Here is a 22,931-nt window from a genome sequence, read left to right as displayed (position 1 = left end):
TCTTTATAAACCGATGCCTTCCTCACCTGGGCTGCAGAGCCATAATGCTGGAAGAGGGCACTGAGTGGCAGGACAGACTTTAAATACAGGCTATTTACCATAAGCTGGCAAAGAAACATCTTCTGAAGCCGATGCTGGTAGGAGCAGGAGACCATCTGATCATATCTACGGATATACTGTATGGGGAACATTAGGCATATTAATGCAACCATGGAGTTTGTACCCTACAAAGAGCTAAACACAGTTGACTACAGAGACATATGGTGTGGTCTAGAGTAGCACATACTGTCTAGAGTAGCACATACTGTCCAGATGTGCAGGAGGCCGCCAGGAGGGCATCACAAGATCTGGGAAGGAAGTGGAAGTGCCTGGCAACGGTGAGCGACACAAAAAAGCTTATCTACAGGGGTCACTGGTGACTACCTAAGGATCCCTAATGTTACTCTTTTCCACATGAAGGGCACCAAGCGAGGCAGCCATTTTAGGCGAGCTACATAGGTTACCCTGGGTGGAATAGGTAACACTTAGGAAAGATAACACAAAATGGGGAAGATGCAGCTTAGTAAATCTAGGAGCAGAGACCTTACATAGCCAGGAGATCCAATTATTTTTTTTATCTCATCCACAGGTGTACCAGGTGAGGCAGCCATCTTAGGTGCACTACGAAGGTTACAGTGTGTAAGATATTATACTAGGAACAAATACGGGTCACTGAAACATGTGTGGTATGATATGTACTGCATGCACTGCATGCATAGATCCACATGTTGCTCATCCTGCCAATGTCAGCACCATTTGAGGCAGCCATCTTGGGTGCACTGCATAGGTTACACCTGGCAGAATGTGCAACCTGTAGAAGTATAACATCCAGAGGAAAGAAAAGAAAAGCTGAATACAGAGGCAAAATTGGCAGTATTAATACAATACAAGGGTGAGGAGTAATATAACATCTATGGAATGATTAATCTAAACTTAAGATGAAAAGAATAAATACAGCAAAATTGCACCAAGCCTCATTTGGTGACCCCAACCCAAGGTCCATTTGAGGGGTCACCTTGCTGCATTGTTAGGCATGTCACACTTGGAGTTAGTGACATTTAGTGTCACATTTGGAATATTTTTATGAAGAATAACGCACTGCGCTACCACTTACAGTGTCAAAATATTTTTTATGAGTAAAACACTGCGCTACCACTTAGTCGTGTTTTTTATGAATAAGAATAACACACTGCGCTAAAACTAACAGTGTCACAAGATTTATTATGAGTGTCACAATATTTTTTATGAATAAGAAAATAATAACACACTGCACTACCACTTAGTGTCACAAGATTTTTTATGAATAAGAATAACACACTTCGCTACCACTTACAGTGTCACAAGATTTTTTATTAATAATAATAACACACTGCGGTACGACTTATAGTGTCACAATACGTGGATGATAAACTGCAGTCTGGCCGGCAGTGTCACCGAACAATAATAGCGCAGCTAGCACACACAAAAGAAAACTGAAAAAAAAAATAATCCTTTTTTCTTGTGTGGAATGCAAATTTTATTTAACTATTTTTTTTAACACATGGGAAGTGCACCCTTGGATGAGGCAGCAGCCCCTTGATGAACAACACAGCACCCCTTCATGAACAACAAAGCACCCCTGTGGAGTTTGTACGGACCACCTGCAGAGTCACAAATACGTGGATGATAAACTGCGGTCTGGCCGGCAGAGTCACCGAACAATAATAGCAAACTAGCACAAACAAAACAAAAAAATAAGAAATATAAAATTAAATTTTTTTAATCTTTTGTGGAATGATAATTATTAGTTTTAACTTTAATTTTTTTTACACCGGGGAAGAGCACCCTTGGGTTGACAGAACACCCCTGGACGACACAGCACCTTTATGAACTGCAGCCCTAGCCCCTTGATTGACAGGACAACAGTGACATAGCAGCACCCTCCTACTTTATGTACTGCAGCCCCAGTCCGACAACACTGCACCCTTGAACAACAGAGAACAGAGCCCCTTGCTTGACAGGACAACAGTGACACAGCACCCCCACTTTATGCACAGCAGCCCCAGCCCGACAACATTTTAACAATTACAACACTGCAACCTTGAATAACAGAGTAGACGAGAGCACGTGTGTTCCACAGCCGGAGTGAAAATGGCGCCAATCACTGGGACCTTTACAGAATCCAAAACCCGGATTCCGAGTTTGGCGGGAAAAAAAGAGTCAGACTCTGATCCTAAATGTTCGAGTGGGTCCGGTTCCCCGAGGACCGGCTCATCTCTAGTTTTAAGGATTTCTGTCGGTGGAAGCAGGCCGCATAATTAATTATCCAGCAAAATAGATAAACTCACTTATGCAAGATTAAATAAATCCACAAAACATGACCTGTTGGTGGTACTTGATGGCTGAGGTTGAGAAACCCTGGCTTACAGTAAGAGCCTTCAATTGTATATCAGTGAAATCACATGTACCTGTGATGCTGGTTATTACTGGGGAAGGACAGAGGGATCTTCAGATATAGGCCAGATCCTCAGAGATAAAGTGCTGGAATCTCTCTAGGTATTGCCCGTAGTCTTCCAAGTCATGGTGCCCACCACCTACCACCCTGAGTGGCCACACAGCCTGTGGGCAGTGCTCATACAGTGCCAGTCCATGGGAGAAATCCACAATTTTGTCATCAGTGCCGTGTATGATGAGCACAGGACAGGTCACCCTGGTGCTTTTGTCAATGCTGCAAAGGACATGATACAAAGGAATTATACAACAGAAACAACATGTAAAAGGGCCACTAAATATATAGACTAGAAAAAATGCCTAGCATCTTCCTTGCTAATGTTCGTTCCCCGGCAAATATGATGGATGAGTTGCTGCTCAGGGTCTTTGGCTACCACCTTATGAGCCCCTGCTCTGTCATTATACTTAGACTTGGCTCTCCCCTAATGTTCCGGATTGTGGTGTTCAGCTCCCTGAAATAACTTTATTCAGGGCCGACAGATCTGCTGACTCTGGACAATCCAAAGGTGAAGGATTGTGCATGTATAATAACAACAATTATTGCACTAATGCAACAATACTGGAAAGCCACTGTTCTCCTGAGCTGGATGATTCCAAGGCTGCTTTGGAAATCCTATACAACGCTATCTCTAAAAGGTAATTGATTTACCCAGATGGACTGTTTATGGTAGACGAAATCTGTATAGGATTGAGGATAGATAAGATTGATGGTTTCTGCAAGGTGTTTTGTATATGACAGCCTGTTGGCTGAGTGAAGGGTTTGTGTCAGGTGGTCAGTTCATCCTATAGGCAGAGGGATAGGAGGAGTTAAATGGAGGATATATAAGGCAGGGTTAGAGGGCAGCTCAGCCTCTTTTGCAGTGGAATTTCGGAAAGGCTGAGTATCACTTGCATATTTATTCCTATCCATTTATACCAACTGTCTCTATCACCATGTCACGTCCTCGTCGCGATGCCCCCCCTCCCCGCAGGCTGGCTGAATTTGCTTGACCTCTGCGCGCTGTGCCAGCCCGAATATCTCCCCCATCCTCCCCTTCCCAGATATATATGTCTTCCCCGAGCGGCTCTGCCCCGCTTACCGTCGGCTCCCCAGCGGCTGCTGGGTCCGCTCCCTCATCTGCCTGCACGCTTTCCCCAGGCGCGTCAGTATCTGGCCCGGCTGCATCCCCACCACGCCCCGGCGCCAGCTCTTCTTGCAGCATCACGGCCCCTGCTTCTCCGGCGCGTGACGCGCACGGACGTCCCCTTCCATGCACCCTCACTCCGGTCGGCAGCGCGTCTCCTCTGGCGCCGCTGGGGTCCCCTACCATACCGGCTTTGTCCGCGGCTTCTGCGGGTGCTCTCGGCAGCGTCGCGGAGGTGCACGCGGCGTTCTCAGCGGGTCTGCCCCATGCAGTCAGCAGGGGTCACCTGACCTCAGCCCCGTCCTGGCCTTATGTGGGGTCCGGTGGGTGTATATACACCGCGGCTGCGACCTCCGCCACTCTGCTTCCCAGTGGCCCAGCCGGCCTGGCCCATGCGGCGGGCCCGGCGGCCATCTTGCCTCAGGCGGCCATTTTAGGTGCGGGGTCTCCCTATTTCCCAGGCACCTTTTCACATTTTTCGGGGGGTTCAGTGCAGCGGTTAAGCTCCCCAACTTTGCCCGCAACTCCATTCGCTGGAGTATCATTTGGGCACATGGTGCCGGTTTCGATTCAACCCCCATGGTACACCCCAGCTGGCAACCAGGCACCATCCTTTAATGTGCCACCTCCTCTTTCTGTGGCTGGCCCTTCTTGGGGTCAGACTTCTTGGAGCTCAGACGGAGCTCCGCCGATCTTTACATCTTCTGCTGCTGTTCCTCCTGCCCCCTTTTATTCTCCCCATTTCGCAGCCCCTCCTTCGGCATATCCTCCTGCTTTTCAGCATGCGCAATTTCAGTACCCTTACATGCCAGCTTGGCAAGTTTACCCACCTGCCTCGGCCGGGCCCCCGCCTTTGCCTTCAGTTTCATCTTTCAGCACGCACCCTGGCCAAAACGCTTCTTCTTTGCCCCCGTCCAGTTTGTCGCCTCTTCCACGGGCGCCAGCCATTCCTCCTCCTAAGCCGGTCACCATGTCTCTCCCCACGTCGGAGGTTTCCAGGTCTGTTTCTGCGGTGGCTCACACGTCTTCCTTAGTTCCAGGCCTTGAAGTATCTGATGGTCCAGGTGGTGAGGTGTCCGTGGTTCTTTCGTTGCCTGCTTCGGGACAGGAAGATTCAGCACCGGTATCCGAAGCTGTGGCTTCGTCAGGGGAGAAGTCTGCTGAAGCGGGTCCGCTTCCTTCTGGTTCCGGTGAGTATAAAACTCCTTTATCTTCTTCTGACTCTTCTTCTTCTTCAAATCACTCTTCTGGTTCCCCCGCTCGCCCCCGTAAAATTGCTAGACTGGTTGCGCGTCGGCTGGCGAAAAAGTCAGGTAGCGAGACTAGGAAGTCTGATGAGTCAGGGGCAAAAGCGCAGGAGACAGGGGCAGATACAGTGCATTGCGCGAATACTGCGGTGCTACGAGGCTTACGGAAAAGTGTAAAAGGCAAAATTCGTAAAGGGAAATTTGTAGACCTTTTTACGCTCACAGATGACATGAAGAAAGGCTTGGCGCAGGCTAAAAAAGCGGGAGGCATAGGGGAAGATGCTTTCTGTAGCTTTAATACTTGGTTGAAAGGCATGCTCATATTTGCGACATGCTATTTGGAGACCAGGGCACAGGAGCACGTTAACATTCTCAGGTATCTATTTTTAGTGCTCGACATGTTCGTCAGGTCTCGTCACTTGGCATGGCGTGAATATGATTCACAATCTTCAGTTATTCCTTTCGGGGTTAAGGATGTTGAAGTATGGTTAGAGGTCTCTCAACAGCGTCGGCCTCCCTTGGACGGTGCGCCTCCTCGGAAAAGCTATGCTGCCAACAGGCAGGGGTCGACAGGAGTGGGGAGAGGGAAATGCTTCGCCTATAACGACTCCAAATGTACTAGGGGGTCGGGGTGTCGCTTTCGCCACTCCTGTCGTCTCTGCGGAGGTGAGCATCCGGCCAAGGATTGTCGACGTGGGGCAGGAGGTATTTCCCAGGACCGTGCCGAGGGACCCAGGAGTGCTAGTTAAGGCTTGTTCTCCAGTTCGTTTAGATTCTCTTATTAGATGGTTACATTTATACCCATGTAGGGAGGATGCACTTTTTCTTTACGAGGGTTTTTCAGTAGGTTTTCGTTTGCCCATAGACAAGCAGTTGATAGTTAAGGCGTCGCAGAATTTGCGCTCCGCCAGGGATTTTCCCGGGGAATTGAGGGTTAAGGTGCGTGCGGAGGTTTTGCTGGGGAGGATGGAGGGTCCTTTTCCTTGTCCTCCCTTGCATAATCTCTGTATTTCTCCAGTGGGCGTAGTTCCGAAAAAAGTGTCGGGCAAGTTTCGTTTGATTCAGCATCTCTCATATCCGCAGGGAGGTTCTGTTAATGATGCCATTCCAGAGAAGGGTCGTTTACCAATCATTTGACGATACCTTGGAGTTAGTTCGTAGTTTTGGACATGGCGCTTTGTTGGCAAAATTAGATATAGAATCAGCGTTTCGTTTATTACCAATGCATCCTGAGGCAATGAGATTTCTGGGTTTTAGGTTAGATTCGGGTTATTTTGTAGATAAGTGTTTACCTATGGGCTGCGCGGTTTCCTGTGCCTATTTTGAGAAATTCAGCTCCTTTCTTCAGTGGCGTCTACATGCCGGGACCGGACAAACGGGCATAGCACACTATTTAGATGATTTTCTCTTTATTGGTCCAGGAAGAAGTGACGTTTGTTCTGACCTCCTTTTTTCTGCGCAGTCCTTATTTAAAGTTTTAGGTGTGCCCGTTGCTAATGAGAAGACAGAGGGTCCGTCTGTTTGTTTATCTTATTTGGGAATTGAGATAGATACGTTGGAGGGCTGTTGTAGACTTCCCATGGATAAGGTTGAGAAACTGAGGGGTCTTATTGAGGTCTGCTTAGCAGAGGATTCGGTTAGGTTACGTAGAGTTCAGTCTCTCCTCGGATCCTTCAATTTTGCGTGCCGTATTATTCCCGTGGGTAGGGTTTTTTGTAGAATATTGGAGAGGGCAACAGCTGGCGTGGTTCGGCCGCATCACTACATTCGCCTATCTGCGGAGATAAAGGAGGATCTTCGTACGTGGAATAGGTTTTTGATACACTTTAATGGCGAACGCATTTGGCCTTCGCCTCCGTTAGCGAACAGTTCGTTGCAACTTTTTACGGATGCGGCCGGATCGTCCGGTTTTGGGGCCTTTTTCAATGAGGAATGGTGCGCGGCTCCGTGGCCGATAGCTTGGCGCGAGGAGGGTTTAACGGAGAACTTGTTGCTGCTGGAACTTTTTCCAATTGTCGTATCAGTTGAACTTTGGTCCGTGCGACTGAGCAACTGTCATGTAGTATTTTAGTGCGACAATTTGGGTGTGGTTCATGCCATCAACAACCAGCGTTCGTCTTCACATTTTGTTTTGCGTTTGCTCCGGCATTTAGTTTTGCGCTGCTTGGAGTTTAATATTAGATTCAGGGCAAAGCATGTGCCAGGGGTGTGTAATGACATTGCAGACGCGCTGTCCCGTTTTCAATTTGATCACTTCCGGGCGCTTGTGCCGTCGGCTTCTAACGTTGGTTTGGTATGCCCCTCGTTTGTGTGGCAGATTATCAGGCCGGCTTAGAAGGTTTGGCGTTAAAGTCGCTTGCTCCATCGACTTTCCGGGCTTACTCAGCCGCTTGGCGGGATTGGTGCACGCATTGTGCTCTCCCAGACGTGTAGGGTAAGTCTCCAGAACAGTTGATTTCATCGTTTGTTTGGTTTAGATATCAACAGGGCAGATCTAGAGCGTTTATAGGTTCCGCGCTTGCTGGTATCTCCTTTTTCTGCAAATTAAAAGGTTTACATGATCCCACCAAGGCTTTCATGTTAGTGAAGGTTTTGAGGGGTTGGGCTAAGGGGTCGCCAGCACGTTCAGACTCTCGCCGGCCAATTGATTTGCAGCTTTTGTCTGGCTTGTTGACTTCAATGGGAAAGATAGCGGTTGATTCTTATGAAACTTTTCTTTTTAGGCTTGCTTTTGCGGTAGCATTTTTTAGGGCGTTTCGTGTTAGCGAGGTAGTGTCTAGCAATAAAACTTCCACAGTTTCTGGTCTTTTGTTAAAAGACATTGTTTTTCGTGACTCAGCGATACTTTGCAAGCTGCGTTTCTCCAAAACAGATCTAACAGGCAGGGGGAAATGGGTTACTCTGCATAAGAATAGGGATTTAGACATCTGTCCAGTTCAGTTAGCTGCAAGGTTTATGGAGTTACGTCCTAGTGGGGGTGCGCAGTGGCTAATTCATGCGGATGGCACTCCTCTGACCAAGTTTCAATTTGCAGCGGTTTTTAAGAAAGGTTTGTTAGAGTTGGGTTTGAATCCTTCAGAGTATGGCACGCATTCTTTTCGTATTGGCGCTGCTACTTGTGCGACCCTCTCAGGGGCATCTGTGCAGGACATTCAGAAGGTGGGGCGTTGGAAGTCAGCTGTATATAAAAAGTACGTGCGTTGCGATAAGGTATAGGGGCGCACCCTGCGTTAACCCGAAAACGTTGCTTACCCGCCAATTGGTCAACGGTTAGCGTTGAGCAATTGGGGGTGTGAAGGGATTTTTAATTTTTCCTCCCGTTAGCCATGATTTGACCCATTTGGTTCACGGGCAGGTTTTTTGGTTTTTCTTCTTCACTCGGGTTCCTGTTTTCCCCAGTTCTGCATCCCTGCTAGTCAGTTGCTATGTGTTACTAAAGTTGTGTTCGTTGGAATTGGGTTTGGTGCGGTTCTCACGATTAGGTTCTCTCTTTTTCCACAGCATTGGCGGAAGAAGAGGGGCAGGTGTGGCTTCTTGGTCACTCATATATTTTTTGGGCGGAAAAATATGTGTTGTCCCAAAAACAGGTTTTGTGGCCTCGCAGGTTTAGAGTGCGTTGGATTGGTGTAAGGGGCTTGCGTGTGGCATCTGTTTTGGCACTGATAGTTTCATCGGTGGCTAAGTGGGGAGTTCCAAAAATATTGGTTTTACATGTTGGTGGCAATGATGTGGGCCAGTTGAAAGGTGTGGAGTTGATTGTCAGGATTCGTGAAGTGATGGACGAGATACGTTTGCAGTGGCCCACTATTCGGATTGTATGGTCTGAAATGATGCCTTGTTTGACATGGAGGGGAGTGCGCAAGTATGGTGCTTTGGAGAGAGCGCGTAAGAAAGCCAATGTTGCGATTGCCAAGCATGTGGAAAAAATTGGAGGAATTTTGGTGAGTCATGGCTTTTTGGTTGGTGATATTGGGAAGTTCCTTCGTCATGATGGTGTGCATTTGAATGCTTTGGGACCAGTTTGTTTGTGAAGGATTTATTCTCAATTTTGGTGTAGTTTTTTGGGTGGCGGGCCAGTCTTTCCTTAGGGCCTGGCTTTGGCGGGAGTTCGCTGCAACTCAGTGGCTTTAGGTGGCGTAAGACAACTTTGTGGGGGCACTGTCCCTCACTGCCCCTGGCGAATTTGTCCTTCTCTTTGCGGGGGGACCCGGGTGCTGTTTTAGTGCGAAAGCACCTCGGATTGGCCCAGGAGGGAAGTGAGACTCTCGCATCGTTAGTACGTCTTGAAGGGGGGTCGTTTAGTCGTCCTCCGAGTATTGATCAAGGTGAAAGCTAGAACTGAGTTGCAGCGTCTCTTGGCCACCCTGGTTAGGTTGATTGAATTTAATTTATAAATAAAAAGCTGTGACCTTTTTTAGCCAAGCTCTGGTGTCCGTGTCTTTATTTATTTGTAACTTAAGTTAAGTAAGCTAATCAGGTGTTAAGGTATGGTGAAGCAGTAAACCAATACAGATCTTATGGTAGACAAAATCTGTATAGGATTGAGGATAGATAAGATTGATGGTTTCTGCAAGGTGTTTTGTATATGACAGCCTGTTGGCTGAGTGAAGGGTTTGTGTCAGGTGGTCAGTTCATCCTATAGGCAGAGGGATAGGAGGAGTTAAATGGAGGATATATAAGGCAGGGTTAGAGGGCAGCTCAGCCTCTTTTGCAGTGGAATTTCGGAACCCACCATCCCACCCACATTTAAGTTGTGTTCACTAATCTGCTTTTTTCCAATTTAGGTGAGGCACAGCATGGCGGGAGTTCGCTGCAACTCAGTGGCTTTAGGTGGCGTAAGACAACTTTGTGGGGGCACTGTCCCTCATTGCCCCTGGCGAATTTGTCCTTCTCTTTGCGGGGGGACCCGGGTGCTGTTTTAGTGCGAAAGCACCTCGGATTGGCCCAGGAGGGAAGTGAGACTCTTGCATCGTTAGTACGTCTTGAAGGGGGGTCGTTTAGTCGTCCTCCGAGTATTGATCAAGGTGAAAGCTAGAACTGAGTTGCAGCGTCTCTTGGCCACCCTGGTTAGGTTGATTGAATTTAATTTATAAATAAAAAGCTGTGACCTTTTTTAGCCAAGCTCTGGTGTCCGTGTCTTTATTTATTTGTAACTTAAGTTAAGTAAGCTAATCAGGTGTTAAGGTATGGTGAAGCAGTAAACCAATACAGATCTTATTGTTGCCAGGGATTTTTAACAAAGCTATTACCTAAATTTTATCAGAATGTATTTGCTCCAACACGAGGGGATAACATTTTATTTAGATCAGATTTATTGCAGTGTTAAGGAGGATTATAAAGTTATGTGTCCTCATGTTGGAAATTCGGATCATTTATCATTGTTTCTTGCCCCAAAGTATAGGCCCCTAGTTAAACATATGAAAGTGGAAAATAGATCAGTTTGTGTATGGAATAAAGAGGCCTTGACTAAGTTATAGGACTGTTTCGAGTCTACAAATTGGGACTTATTTGTTCTTCATATGGAGGATTCTTGGGTTAATGTTGCTTTCCTGGCTTCTTCTGTATTATCTTATATTAGCTGCTGTATTGGTAATGTTACCATAATGAAGTATTTCAAACAATTTCCTAACGAGAAGCCGTGGATGACCAGCGAGGTTTGTTCTCTGCTTCGTGTGCAGAATCAGGCTTTTAAGGCAGGGGATCATGATGTGTATAACTATAAAGTGGCTAGATTGAATCTGAAGAGGGGGATAAATAGGGCTAAAAAGGAGTTTATAGAAAAAAATTGAACTTCAGTTCAATAACGTACATGACTCTAGGAGTATGCGGAAGGGAATCCATGGCCTGATAGATTACAAAAATAAATCCCTTTCTTCTGGCCCTTTAATGCCTCTCTGGTAGAAGAGCTAAGTAATTTTTATGCTAGATTTGATAGAGATAATACCTCTTCTCTAATTAAATTACCTTTTTCAAGCAAGGAGCGTAAGTTAGTCCTCGCTGAATGTGCGGTTAGAAAGTTTATTAGGCGTTCGTGTTAGGAAAGCGTCCAGGCCAGACGGGATCCCAGGGAAAGTTTTGAAAGGGTGTGCTAGTGAGTTAGCTAGCATTTTTACATACATTTTTAACTTGTCTATGGCAACTTATATTGTCCCAGAATGTTTTAAATCTACTGTAGTCGTTCCTGTTCCTAAAGATTCTAAAATTACGAGCCTGAATGATTTTTGTCCTATCGCCTATGACCCCTCTTATAAAGAAGTGCTTTGAGAGGATGGTTTTGGCGCAGATGAAGGGTCATTTGACTGCTGGCTTTGACAATTACACAGGGCTGCTATGAAAAAACTTTTTTAACGAATTTATGTGATACTTATAGATTTTTGGCTTCAGAACTCGAAAATGACTCCCGATTTTGCATATCACACCACGTTTTTCTGCAAAACGTGTATTTATGAATGTCATTTTTTCATATTCTTTAAAGTAATAAATGTATTCTGCCTACATTATAAAACATTGTCTTAAATTAATTCAGTCAGTAGTATAGAAGGTTGCAATTCAGTTCTCATCTTAAAACTTCCCCCCGCCCATTGCCAGATTAAGGTCCACATGGGCCTGGAGTTGAAATCTGCCTAAACCCCATACTCTCTAAAGGAACATTTCACATACACACAACTACAAGGTGAGCTGGTGAAGGTGAAACCAAATACAACAGATGCAACACAGTTTTGCCCTGCGCCGGCTCAGTTTAACCCCTGCCTACCATCACATACACACACACAGTACATATACAGTACACACCACTCATATAGGACTGATGAAACAATCTGTAAAAGTACTGCCTAAAGATGGAGATTCTTTCAAATATATTTGCACCAAATTCCCTAACCTATCTGATGCTAAACTGAAGGAAGGCATTTTTACAGGCCCTGACATTAGAAAGTTAATAAAAGATTTAACATTTTGAGCGTGTAATGAATATTATAGTGGGACTTTCGTCGTGGACTTCGTTCAAACAAGTGATTTCAACATTTTTAGGCAATGTCAAGGATCCAAACTACAAATAAACTGTCAGGGAAATGCTTAATAGTTACAGAAACCTTGGCTGCAATATGAGTTTAAAAGTAAATTTTTTGAATTCCCATATTGAACATTTCCCGAATAATCTCAGGAGACTACAGTGAAGAACAGGGTGAACGATTCCACCAAGACGTTAAAGATGTAGAAAGAAGATACCAGGGCCGTTGGGATGTCAGCATGATGGCTGACTACTGCTGGATGATACACAGACATGACAAAGAAAAAGCTTACAAGCGAAAAGCGACAAAACAATGTTTGAAGACAAAAAAAAAAAGATATTAATAATTTTTTTCAATAATTATGGTTTTGTTTCTATTATTGTTTGATTTTATTGTTATTTTATTATGTAATTAAGACAAAAAACACAGTGATATAATCTACACTATTTCACAAAAAAAACAATTAAACTTTTTTTTTTTTCTTAAAAATGTATGTAACCCTCTTATAGGTAAATGTAATGTGGTATTTTTTTTATATACTATTTCTTGATGTACACAGGAGTATAATTAGGAATATAAAAGTATTATTAAAAAGCTTTCAATACCTTAAATTTCGCAGACCTGTGTTATCAATTTGCTTAAAGGCAAAACAGATCTACAGAGGATGCTTTGTTATCTGTGATTCATTCTTCTCTTAGTCATCTAGAAGAGCCTAATAGTTATGCCAGAGTACTTTTTATCTACTTTAGTTCGGCTTTTAATACCATTGTTCCAATTACATTGGTAACTAAACTATGAAGTCTGGTATTCTCTGTAAATTTATGTAATTGGATTTTAGATTTTTTTAATCAACAGACCTCAACAAGTTAGAATGGGTAGTTTGAAGTCCTCTGCTATTAGAATAAGTACTGGTACTCCTCAGGGGTGTGTTTTAAGGCCACTCTTATTTTCCTTGTTTACACATGACTGGATTCCCCAGTCTAGTACAAATTTAATTATTAAATTTGCAGATGATACAACTGTTGTGTGACCTATTAAGGACAACAATGAAGAGGCATACCGTGATGAGGTAGCTAGGTTGATTAAGTGGACTGAAGACAACTTAGTTCTTTATTTAAAAAAAATGAAAAAGATAATTATTGATTTTAGACAGCAGTGTAGGTCTGGATTGCTACCCCTTACTATCGATAACTTGGTGATAGAGAGAGTTAATGATTTTATATTACTAGGCACTCTTATTTCCAATGATCTGATGTGTACCTCCAATATTAGATCAATGGTGAAGAAGGCTCAACAGTGCCTATTCTTTTTAAGAAAATTGTGCGCAGCAAATTTAAGTAAGGAATATTTGGTTAGGTTTTATCATTGTGTTGTTGAAAGTATATTGACGTACTGTATTACAGTCTGGTACGGAAACAGCACTGAGGGTGATCGCAAGCTCTTAGAGCAAGTAGTACGTACAGCTATGGGGATTATTGGTTGTGATTTGCCGTCTATTGAAGACATCTATTTTGAAAAGTGTCATCGTAAGGGAAATAGCATTGTACAGGATAGTCATCATCCTAATAATCATATTTTCCCTCCTTTCGTCTAAAATACGGTTTAGGTGTATAAGTGTTCGAACATCTCGACTTAAAAACAGTTTTTTCCATCTGTTTCCATAGTTAGCCTACATCAATCTGTAATGGTAATTTGTAATCATATGTGTGTGTACTGGATTGTAATTTCGTTGTGTTCTTTTGCAATGCCAATAAATTTATATTGTATCGTATATAAAAGATAACAAGGGATACCAAAAGTAGGTACTCCGTATGCGGGGAAAGCCAAACCGCACCCCTGACATGAGCAGAGAGTGGAGCGAGTGGCTAGGTCAACTGCAGCTACGGTCCTAATGCTCTGCCCATACATGATTATATTTTCTGCAGGGACTCCGTAGCCGTAGAGATAAAGCAGATAATGTAGGACAATCTAATTGCATCACTTCTAATGTAGGGCCTGATTCAGACCCGCTCGCGAGCGCTGAGCGCTCGCAAGCGGGTCGATGTTGGGCAAGTGCGCATTCGCACGACGGAGGCTGCTCCATCGTGCGCATGCGCGAGACCCAGATAGCGACGGGCAATCCGTCGCTCCGGGTCTCGCTACAAAGGGGACATGCTGTCGATGGTGAGTGACAGCACGCCCCCTTTGGTGGGCGTGCCGGGGGCGTGGCTGCCCAGATGGAGGCGTTCCCATGGGAACGCCTGACGTCTGGGGCCGGCCCCACTGACATCACTAGTGATGTCAGTGGGAGTGCTTTTGGCTCTGATAGAGCTATGCGAGCGTCCAAGAGGCCGCACTATTAAAAAAAAAAAAAACACCCTGATTCAGAGAGGGCGCTTGTTCAGAGCGTCCTTACAAAGGCTTTATATATGAACTAGATAAGTGAATGAGTCTCTTATAAGAACCTGCCAGTGATAAACAGTATACAGGTTGAGTCTCACATATCCAAAATTAATACTTCGGACCAGAGGTATTTTGGATATCGGAATAATCCGTATGATGCAATATTTGCATACCATATTGAAATGTCTTAGGAGTAGGGCCCAAATCTAACCACAGAATGCATTTATGTTTTATGTACACCTTATACACACAGCCTGAAGGTAATTTTATACAATATTTTCAATAATTTTGTGGCTCAAACAAAGTTTGTGTACATACATGAAATTCATTTATTTCATATACACCTTATACACAGAGCCTATAGGTAAACTTATACTTTATTTCAACAATACAAGACTACATAGGTTATGCACATGTACTTAGTTACAGCCAGCAAGGACCTCTAAGGAGCTGGGGGCAGCGTGTGTCCATTCATATTGGGAGGAAAACTCCCAAACGTTGGGTGCCAGCATACAGAGGTTACCTGGCTCCTGGGGGTTTTCCAGCCCAGATTAACCAGCAACATGGAGAACAGAAAACAAAATGGAGCAGGGTCTGCATGGGATTAGGTGGGAAGAAGTTATAGTATTGTAACCAGTGGGTTAAATAATTAATTTCTACATAGACATATAAATTGTAACACACAACCTGAGCTAGGCCCCATTGAGGTTTGAAAAAGAGATTGTATTCATGCAGTCTATGCATAGACTGGTCAGATTCACCTTTTAGGGTCAAACGAGACACATATTTAGAGGCCCTAACTTGTACCTGTCATTAGTAGATGTATAATGAGCCATTCATAGCTTATATGGTGTTATCAGTAGACAGTTAGCCACATTCCAGTGGGGTGACCATTGTAAGATGTGTAGAGATGCTAAGCATTAATGGTTATTCCACACAAAGGGGCTTTAAGAGTTTATCTCCAGACATTAGAACACGTCATTACTGTATTTCTTTGTCTGGTAGTATATGTTAGTGCTTACAGAGCATGTGCAAGATATAAGAATGGTCCATGCTATGTTGTACCAATCAGTGCTTGTTACCCAGTATGTAACTAATATGGGCTTAATAACCGGGAAGCCAACACTCATACTATGGTATATAAATCCAGATTTAGACAAAGGCTCTTCGGCTCGTGTATGGACATGAGACTGCAGTAGAGTGCCTGCAATGTAAATTGAACTACCTGGGCATTATTGAAACGAGGGCTCCCCAGATAAAGATGAACTTCATCTTAACTTGAAGATGATAAACTACCGGTGTCATCTGAATACCTAGACAAAAGTTGAGCATACTGTATACTTTGTATGTTAATTGTTTGTTTGTTACTTGTAAATAAAGTGTGTTCATCTATACTCACTCAAATGGTCATGTGTGTAACTATTCATTTCGATCAGAATGAAACCCACCGTTATGCAAGTATTATTGTGAGACTGAATGACTAGTGAAATAATATGACAAGTAAGGAGAGGAAAACATCCCAGTAATACAGGGCTTGTCAGAAGCCACAACCCGGCCACAGTTAATTTGGGCATACTTTCCACATAATGAAAAATGTCTGCTCACTGAGGAAACTAGTACTGTGTATTTGTCTGAAGACCCTGTAAATGGTGTCAGACCCTAAGTAAGCTCAACAACTCATCACAATAGTCTGGAAATGTAGCAAAGTACATTTTGTGGCATAGTTACAGGCCTATACACATTGTGTTACTGGCAATAGATTTCCTACTGTGACTGTATTTACCTTGTATCAGGGTTGCACAAAACCCACTTACAGCCCGGATCCAAGCGTCCTGGGGATTTTAGCCATAACCCCTTTATGATGCTAGATATGATGCAACATTTTTTTACAATACAATACATATAGTGCTTCACATTAGGCAGGAGTGCAGAGCAAAATGTCACCCTCTGCTTCTACAGTAGTTACACCCTTTGGCTAAGACACTATAATGCCAGCACTAGTACACCCATTGTCTCTATATAAGCATACCCCAATACACCAATTACATTGATATAAGTAGTTTATGTGTGAGTAAAGTATATAGACTAATAAGAGCACAATATACAGCATAAACACTCACTACATGTAGTAACTAAACAAATGTTTTTAGTTCAGGAGAAGACATAGCACTGAAATAGCTTTGGTACATGTGCTTAATAATCTTCTGATGGCAAGAGACAGAGGTGATTGTTCAATCTTAATCCTTCTGGATCTCTTAGCAGCATTTGATACTGTGGACCACGGGATTCTAATTGAGCACCTCAAAAATTTCTGTGGACTGGATGGCACAGTCCTTAGCTGGTTCAAATTATTTCTGACCACAGGTCACAGCGAGTTTCTTCTGGAGTAAACTCTTCATCACCAGTGCCACTTCCATGCGGTGTCCCACAGGGTTCTATACTATCTCCCCTGCTTTTTGCAGTATATATGCTACCATTGAGTGAAATAATCAGACGTCATGGCCTGGTCTACCACTGCTATGCAGATGATACACAAGTGTATCTGTCCTTTGCTCTGGGTACAAAGGACCCCATCACAACCCTAAATGGCTGCCTAGCTGAGCTTCAGAAGTGGATGAGTGTCAGTTGGCTGCGACTGAACCCTGATAAAACAGAGGTCCTTATGATAGGTCACAAGACAGGGCTACAGCATAGCCAACCAACAGGACTTACGCTTGAGGGATCAGAATTACAAAATAATGAACATGTGCGGAATCTTGGTGTTGTCCTGGACAGTAGCTTGACACTTAAACATCATGTATCAGCCACAATCAAATCCTTATTCTTTCATCTGTGGAACATAGCCAGAATCAAGCACTCAATTCCCTCACATGCATTTATATCACGCCTAGACTACTGCAACGCCCTCTACCTTGGACTCCCAGCAAAGAATTACACTGCTTGCAGTTGGTACAAAACGCTGCTGCCAGGCTATTAACCAACCAGTCCCCTTTCCAGCCACATAACACCCATTACAAAGCCCTACATGACCATGGCCCAAGGTACCTGAAGCAGCTTCTGATTCCTTACCGTCCCACTTGATTACTGCGATCTGTTGGCGAAGGACTATTAACAGTACCTAGAATCTCCCAGAATTCGTCTGGGGGGGTCGAGCTTTCAGCTTTGGGGCTCCAACCTTGTGGAACTCACTTCCCCGCACAGTTCGAGAGGCCTCCACTCCAGAATCCTTCAAAAATAGACTCAAGATTTACCTCTTCACCCAAGCATTTCACTAATGTCCCTTGTTGAAGCTTATTTTGTATTTTGTACTGTAAAGGCAAATGTAAAGCACTTTTAGTCCTATTAGGAGAAAAGCGCTATATAAATAAAATTATTATTACTATTATGTGCCTCTAGTGTAGCGTATCCCCCACATATGTACAGGTCACCCATACAACACCCTCAGGGCTGGAGGAGACCCATATACCCCATCCATACATACCGGGTCCTCAGGGCATGCCAGGCAGCATCAATGTCTGCATATAGGTTTACTTACAGGTTTAGACCAGGTACTTTTCCAACTTTCCCTGCTCTCTCAACGGTTGCGGCTCAGCGCTGACAAACTGCGCTGCCGGACAACAGTGTTTAGCCAGAGATCAGCGCCGGCAGCAGAAGCAGTTGCTATCCTTACTTCACTGTTAAAAGAAAAGGTGCGCACTGAGGTCTGTGTGAGAATTAAGTTGTGCTACTGAGCTGCCACACAAAGTGGGATCTGCAACCCACTCAAAAAGGAAATAGAAAAAAATACAGTGTAGCGCTGGTAGACAACAAAATAAATTTAATTAGCACAATAAGACATATACGTGCACATAGATATTACATATAAAAAGAATGGATCCTGATCAATATGAGATATGATTAACCAAGCTGCTATAATAAAAGGTAAAAATAGTATATAGGGTGGATGTTTTATCAGTAAATTCCCTTATGCAAATAAGTCCAGAATTGGGAACAATAGAAGGTAAATGTCTCACCCCAAAAAATAGGCTCTGCAGTATCTTATCTACAGGGCACCAAGGAAAAGTTCCAATAGTTTCTACCTGTCGTCGCTGGAGTAGGAAGGATAGGAAACACAAACGTGTGTGGGTATGCCGTGGTATAATTCCCTCTTGGGTCCATGCGGCTCACTTGAAGCGGGGGTGATACCTCCATTATAGACTTCCAAATTTTCTCCTGCCGTGACAGTGGATTAGCTGTGGAGGCCAACGGGGCCCGAATATTGTCCGCTTAGTCCACAGTGGACTTATAGCCAGGTTTAACCCTCCAGGTGGGCCCTGTCGTAATTAGCCGACAGGGCTGGACAGAGAGACGGGAACTGGCCGCTGAATGTACTCCGTGTGTACTCCGTCTGCTGCGTGTCACAACTGAGGTGTTTTCCCAAAGTGCCGGTGTGGAATGAGAAGAACAGTGATGGATAGGCAGAGCGTCTTGCGTATTGCAGCGAGGTTCAGGATATCCCGAGCCTTAACGCGTTTCTCCGGGACTTATCTCTCGGTTTCATCAGAAGGAGGGGTAAATGTTTTGCAATATTAGATCAGGTATATATAGGGCCTGTAACCACACCCTTTTAGCTTAATCAATTAGTGCACACTTGTGTCACTTGAGTCTCTTAATATACTGAAATGTAAGGCAAGGAATGAGAGGCTTTTTCTTATATATAAATACATATACATTGTAAAAAAGTTAAATCAAACATAAGAGATGAAAGAATACATAAAAATATATATAAAAATACATATACATTTTAGACATGAATATTACAAACGAGTTTTTATATATATATAATAATGTACACAGAAACACAAAGTATAAAAAGAGACCAATTTAGTCTCTAACATTTAGTCTCTAAGTAATCCACTGTCACGGCAGGAGAAAATTTGGGAGTCTATAACGGATGTATCACCCCCGCTTCAAGTGAGCCACACAGACCCAAGAGGGAATTATACCACGGCATACCCACACGTTTGTGTTTCCTATCCTTCCTACTCCAGCGACGACTGGTAGAAACTATTGGAACTTTTCCTTGGTGCCCTGTGGATAAGATACTGCAGAGCCTATTTTTTGGGGTGAGACATTTACCTTCTATTGTTCCCAATTCTGGACTTATTTGCATGAGGGAATTTACTGATAAATCATCCATCCTATATACTATTTTTACCTTTTATTATAGCAGCTTGGTTAATCATATCTCATATTGATCAGGATCCATTCTTTTTATATGTAATATCTATGTGCACGTATATGTCTTATTGTGCTAATTAAATGTATTTTGTTGTCTACCAGCGCTACACTGTATTTTTTTTATTTCCTTACTTCACTGTGTCTGTATTGTGGAACTCTCATTCCCAATCCTATGCCATGCATGATTGGCAAAAGCAGATTCTGTTGTATACAAGAACACAGGTTCTATTCTTTCACTTGGTTTAGGGTATATTCTATCTGTTTGGGGAGACCTGGTACCCTATCTTATTTTATACATTACAGGATGGTTTCAGATAAATAATTTATTTATATCGAGATTGATTACTGTAGTCTTGGTGCATTTTAATATTTGTATTTTTTCACCTTGATTCAAATTTATATTTTTGCCGATAGTTGCCTTTCAGGCAATTATCTACACTTATCACTAACTTCACAGCACGGATTATATGTTTATCTTTTATGTTGCATTGTTTACTCTGGAATTTTCCTTTCCAGATGTCTTGCTCATTTACATTGTTTTTCTTCTGATTCTAGTTTTAAAGATTTAAAGATTTACTTTTTATGATAATTAATTTTTCAGAGGTGTGCCCCTAATATAGGAGAATTTTCTTGCGTTCTTGCAAATTTTGTTACTTTACAGGTTTTTGCTCCATGGGTGCACCCTCTTGTGGACTTTGCTGTCCGGTCAAATTTGTATAGTAATCAATGTGAGCCATCACACACATATATTTGTTTTGCCTTTAATCTCCTATGTGGTGACCTTCCAGTTTGTTTTTTTCTTCCATTACCCTTCTTCCTCCCCTCCTCCTCTAATTTACTACTCAAATAATAAATGACATATGTCCAGCAGCAAGTTTTACAGAATATAAAGTGCAAGGTTCAAAAGACAATTAGCAGCAAATATTGCATAGTACAAAGTGCAAAATTCATAGATAGAATTTAATATGCAGCAGTATTGTTTAATTAGCAGCAGTACTGTATATAATCTGTTCTCAAATAATAAATGACACATGTCCAGCAGCAAGTTTTACAAAGTATAAAGTGCAAGGTTCACAAGACAATTAGCAGCAAATATTGCATAGTACAAAGTGCAAATTCATAGATACAGTATTACTTAATTTGCAGCAGTATTGTATTTAAACTGTTCTCAAATAATAAATGACACATGTCCAGCAGCAAGTTTTACAAAGTATAAAGTGCAAGGTTCACAAGACAATTAGCAGCAAATATTGCATAGTACAAAGTGCAAAATTCATAGATATTACTTAATTTGCAGCAGTATTGTATTTAAGCTGTTCTGAAATAATAAATGACATATGTCCAGCAGCAAGTTTTGCAAAATATAAAGTGCAAGGTTTAAAAGACAATTAGCAGCAGTTTTACACAAAATGTCCCATAAGAGAAAGTTATATAATAGAATGGAACAAAAAATACTACGCAAAGTGCATTATAAAGCAGCAAGGATTTGTAAAATCAACAGTATTGCACATATTATATATTAGGATAGTTATCTCAAGGTATAGAGGTAACTGTCAGTGTGCAGTATTTGTATTTGCAGAGGAAACAAGGCGTTTATTACTCCTTTGTCTTTTAAAGAGAAACATACATCATTCATTTAACAATCGGAAGTTCTCTATAGCCAGCAAATATCCAAATCTGCTGGATTATATATCTTATCTTAAGTACATAAAAACTAGCATGTAATTAATGGAAATTTTAACCCCCGTACTACTGCCTGGTAGAAAAAAACGGCTAATACTTTAAACAGAGAGTATATAGAAGCACTGATGTATGTCAAAAAGTCAGGGACAAGTGTCCACATATAACCTGGGTGTAAGGGTGTCTCACATTACGCAGTTGAGCAGAGCAAAATGTCACCCTCTGCTTCTACAGTAGTTACACCCTTTGGCTAAGATACTATAATGCCAGCACTAGTACACCCATTGTCTCTATATAAACAGCCCCCAATATACCAATTACATTGATATAAGTATTTTATGTGTGAATGGAGTATATAGACTAATAAGAGCACAATACACAGCATAAACACTCACTATACACATGTGCCTCTAGTGTAGCAGATCCCCCACATATGTACAGGTCACCCCAGGGCTGGAGGAGAATCATATATCCCATACAAACAGGGTCCTCAGGGCATGCCAGGGAGCATCAATGTCCGCATATAGGTTCTTCTCACTTGGCTTGGCTTTCCACTGCTCACCCCATAGCCAGAGTAATCATATGAGAATATGTTGCAGTTGATCTTGGAGCCCAGCGCAATGTAGTGGCTGCACATCTGGCCTAGGTCAACAGCATTGGCATGATAGAAGAGCAGGGTGTACCAGCTCCCAGGGGCACAATGGACATACATGCAGCCCAGGCTGTTCCCCCACTTGGTGGTGTAGTGGAACACTTCGATCATATCCAACTCCTGCTGCATAGGGGAGGTAGGCAGAATGTGGGGTCCACCTGCTCATCCTGCACCAGGTCTTGGGTTGGAGGTACCTCAATCTCCCGCAGAGTGTACATCGGCTCCGGGAATTCAAAGGCCACTTTGGTGGTGCTGTTCGGCCACGGTGGGCAGTAAATGATCGTAAATAGCTTCCTCAGCTAGAAGCTGTTCATCCTTGGCCATTTCGGTACCAAGGATAATTAACCTTTTGACTAGCTTTGGCTCATTTGCGGGTTATGAGGTTAACTTAAATAAATCTGAATTCTTACCACTCGGTTCTTTACATGCTTCTGATGTTTCTCAGTTTTTTGCGGCTCAGCTTTCCAGGGCGGGCGCATCTATGAAATACCTTGGCATATCTATTACCTCTCGTTTGTCAGGTCTTTATAAGGCTAATTTTACTCCCACATTAACTAAAATTTAACATTTATTGGATCGTTGGCAACTGTACCCTTTGTCACTAATGGGCCACATAGCGGTACTAAAGAGTACAATTTTCCCCAAATTATCCTATTTAATTCAAATGTTGCCTTTAAGCCTTTCTAAAAGAGATATAGGCTTTTGCTCTAAACTTTTTTCTAATTTTGGAAACATAAAAAGCCCCAGGCCTCTTTGGCAAAACTTCAGTTACCTCACACTCAGGGGGGGTTTAGGGATCCCAGGTTTGATTAATTTTACTAGAGCAGTGTTTTTTCGCTATGTTGTGGATTGGATTTATGGACGTAGATCTTACTCTAACTACTCTTTGAAACTAACCCATTTCTCACCATATTCGTCATGTGCACTATTATATGCTCCTAGGTCATTTATCACCCATGACATATTGAACAATATCCTTTTCAAGGATACATATTTTTCTTGGTTAGCTGTTCATCGTAATAAACAATGTAATCCCCGTAGCTCCGTGTTCACCACGTTTTGGGGAAATCCTCTTTTTCCTTCAGGA

General features: G+C 42.9%; 1 protein-coding gene and 1 pseudogene across 1 annotated transcript in view; one reads left to right on the top strand and one right to left on the bottom strand.

The window, feature by feature from the left end:
• LOC148522909 (alpha/beta hydrolase domain-containing protein 17C-like) overlaps window positions 1–22,931 on the top strand; it is a 541,817-nt gene that overhangs the window by 43,507 nt on the left and 475,379 nt on the right. The gene's annotated exons all lie outside the window — the stretch shown is intronic.
• LOC148522919 (alpha/beta hydrolase domain-containing protein 17C-like) lies at window positions 2,527–21,973 on the bottom strand (annotated as a pseudogene).

Source organism: Taudactylus pleione, unplaced genomic scaffold (genome assembly GCF_031769625.1).
Source record: "Taudactylus pleione unplaced genomic scaffold, aTauple2 ptg000136l, whole genome shotgun sequence".
NCBI classification, from domain to species: domain Eukaryota; kingdom Metazoa; phylum Chordata; class Amphibia; order Anura; family Myobatrachidae; genus Taudactylus; species Taudactylus pleione.
This window is presented reverse-complemented; position numbering and strand designations above follow the sequence as displayed.